The sequence below is a fragment of the Mizuhopecten yessoensis genome, unplaced genomic scaffold (genome assembly GCF_002113885.1).
Source record: "Mizuhopecten yessoensis strain PY_sf001 unplaced genomic scaffold, ASM211388v2 scaffold213, whole genome shotgun sequence".
Taxonomy (NCBI): Eukaryota; Metazoa; Mollusca; class Bivalvia; order Pectinida; family Pectinidae; genus Mizuhopecten; species Mizuhopecten yessoensis.
Window position 1 is genome coordinate 1,402,729 of NW_018403434.1, and position 3,848 is coordinate 1,406,576.

Here is a 3,848-nt window from a genome sequence, read left to right on the forward strand (position 1 = left end):
AAGGCGATGACTGACCAAAATAAATTAGCCAATCAGCAAGTGTTTCACACAATTTTAATCCCTACCTAAAATGTGTTACGGTTAAATACAGTGTCTCTGAGCGATTCGAATATGTATCTGTTGACATGTTGTTTTTTTGTCTGAAATCTACGGATATAAAAACAAGAGGCGCAATGGGCTTAAATCGCCCACCTGGTATTATTATTATACTTTTTATCTTAAAAGTAGATTAAAATACAGCTTCAGGCAAAATACCAGTGTTTGATTCAAAAGAATCTATTGAAAGATTTAAACATGTGACACACATGTGACCTTGAAATTCAAACAAGGACATTAAGTTGAACATACTTTATAGCCTTTCATACCAGCATGCTTCTGACCAAATAGCATTACCCTGTATCTTTATATTATTCAGAAGTTGTTTAAACATTTCAAGATATTGGACCCCCTGTGACCATGCAAATGGGTGAAGGTCATTCATTTGATCAAACTTGGTAGCCATTCATCGCAGCATGTTACTTGCCAAATATCATCACCCTTGGCCTCTTGGTTATTCAGAAGATGTTTAACGTTTTTTTTTTTTTTACCCCTGTGACCTTGAATATAAGTCAAGGTCATTCATTTGAACAAACGTGGTAGCCCTCTAATAAAGACAAATTTCGTAGTTCTTCATCCCAGCATGCTTCTGGCCAAATATCATCATCCTAGGCCTTTTGGTTACTGAAAAGAAGTTGTTTAAAGTAAAAGGATGACGCCGGACGGACGACGCACCATGGCAAAAGCTCATTTGCCCTTAGAGCAGGGGAGCTAACAATGTTTGAGTCGATTTAAATATGAGATGTCGGATTTATATTGGGTCAAAAGTCAGTATATGTATGTATGTATAAATCTAGGCATAGCTCATTAGTGTTGCACTTCAAATATTAAAAGTTATTAGCTCAAGAGCAAAGTAAACAAATACAGTAAATTAATCCCGACACAAAAAGAACACGGATAATTAACGTTATTGTTGATTTTCAAGTATTAAAAAGCTTGAAATATATGTTGACCAAAAAGTATAGTAAGTTGGTTGAAACAACAGTTGTTTTATCATTTTGCAATTACATGTATTGATAAACCTGTTCTTTTAATATTTGATATGACACACATGTTTTAACTAATATCATCCTACTCTGTATTGCATTCCAAGGTCCGTGCCACATTCCCTGTTTGAAACCCTCTTCGGTACATTTCGAGTTTTTCCATTCTCCAAGCTTGGGCTAACATGTGTGCGTTGACTTTTATAAGGAACATTTTAAATTAAAAATTGATTGAATAAAGCATTTCCTGAACCCTAGGTAAATAAGGGCTATCAAAATATGATTAAAAAAGTAAACTTAGCAGTTTTACATCAATTAACAAGAGGCCCAGAGGGCCTGTATCGCTCACCTGGATACCAAATCAATCATGGCAAAATATTCTCTGAATGAGATCAAGGGAATATGCCAGACCCCAAGGCCAATCCTTGTAGCATATCTGTATTAGATTTTTCATGCCCAGCAATTTTATGTATGGCTATGGGGTGGGGATCTCAACTGTTTCCAATCTTTGACTCAGAAACTAGGTCCCTAGGGTTGTGGCCAGACCCCAGGATCAATCCTAATATCGTGACTGCATTTGTCTCTTTTTGCCCAGCATTAGTAGATATAGTTTTGGGGTGGGGATCTCAACCGTTTCAAAGTTATGACCCAGGGGTTAAGTCGCCAAGGGTGGTGCAGTCCCCAAGGCAGTCCCCAAGGCCATCCTGGAAGCATATGTGCAATCATCTCTTTATACTCAGCAATTGTATATACCGTTACAGGGTGGGGAACTCAACCATTTCCAAGAAATACACTTTTTTTTGCCCCGCCCCTCAGCCCCGTGGGTGGTCAGCCCCATCATTTGTACAATTTTGAATCCTCACCACCTAGGGATGCTTCCAGTCAAATATGGTTGATATACACTTCTTAGTTCCAGAGAGGAAGTCGCTTAAAGCAATATAGCTAAATTGACCCCTTTTGGCCCCGCCCCTAAGCCCCACCATTTGTACAATTTTGAATCCCCACCACCTAAGGATGCTTCCAGTCAAATTTAGATGAATTCCAATCAGTGGTTAAGAAGAAGAGGTCGTTTAAAGGAATTGTTGACGTACGGACGTACGGACGACAGACGCCACGGTGTGGCATAAGCTCACCTTGGTCCTGCGGACCAGGTGAGCTAATAATCCGGAGAATAAGTATTTACTGACGATCATCAACAGGTTTATGTATATGCAATTTATAATGTTTTAGATTTGTGATTGAAACATGATTTAATATCGCGTCTTCGGTTAAACTTACTTATATCTCGCATTGAAGTCAACTTCAATTTCAGAAAAAAATCTGATGAAACGTACAAAGTATTCTTTTGAGGCGACTAACGTAGAATCACTCGGTTTTCCCTCGCTTTAATGACCATGTTTGAGACAAAACTTAAGATGATGTGTGCATTGTCATGCCTGTTATCTTTCTCGTTTTGACGTTTTTTATTATAACTTTGAAGTCATATTTTTAAAATCTACAGATTTCAAATATTGTTTGTTTGTCCGTGTTCAATGTGCTTGTATTGCTCGGCAGTTAAAATTGTATCAACTAATGAATAGAAAAAAACAGCTAACGGTTTATCAGTAAGTGACCTTTGCCACAAAAACTCATTTTATCGCTGTCTGTATTTGAATGTTCAGTCACACATTTGATTAACGGGAAAACTATAAAACAGCACACTCACGCAGACACATGCACACGTAAACACACTAACGTAAACACATACACCATAAACACACTCACGCAGACATGCACGAGGGCCGGCACGAATGAGTAAACGTAACTGCATTATTAAATAGGAGCTGGTAATTAATGTACTTAGTAATGATTATTGAACAAACTTGGTGTATACTATAAATGCTTTCGTGGGAAAACCAGGGCTTTTGTTCTGACCTTCATCGGCCGGTCTCAAGTCCAGGTACGTTGGTTTCTCAGTTTTCTGGGATATCACAACGCCCTGGCTGATGTGGTCCCCTTAGGGAGACTTCACATCAGGCCTCTTCAGATGTTTTTCCTTGCCAACTGGGTCCATTCTTCAAGGGATTGGGAAGCCTTGCTTCCTCTGAACCAGTCGGTCAAGGAGTACGCACGCTGGTGGACTCATCAGGACAATGGTCTCCGAGGAGTTCCTTTGTCCAAGCCGGTTCCCACTATGACCCTGTACACGGATGCATCCATGACAGGGTGGTGAGCTTATCTCGACGGGCGTTGCCAGTCGGGGGAGTGGTCTGGGGAACAGCTCTCGGAGCACAGCAATGTGCTCGAGATGAGGGCTGTTCTGTTGGCTCTGCAGTCTTTTCGGGAGATCCTGCATTCCAAGGTGGTTTGTGTGGCTACGGACAACACTACGGTTGTCGCGTATCTGGAGAGACAGGGGGGAACCAGGTCTCACACCCGTGTGCCCTCGCTATTCGCATTCTTCTTCTTTGTCAGGAAATGCAGTTGACAATTTGTGTCAAGCATCTACCAGGCAGGTTGAATGTTCTGGCGGATACTCTTTCCAGGCGCCGCCAGCCGGTTTTGACAGAGTGGCAACTGAATCCCTCGATTTTTAAGGGAATTTGTCAGGTGTGGGACAGGCCTCACATAGACCTGTTCGCCACTTCAGTGAACAATCAGTTGCCAACGTTTGTCTCTCCGGTTCCAGATCCAAGGGCTTGGGCCGTGGACGCTCTGTCTCTGGATTGGGAGGGAATGCATGCATATGCATTCCCGCCCTTCAACTTGGTGGGCAGGGTGCTGCAAAAG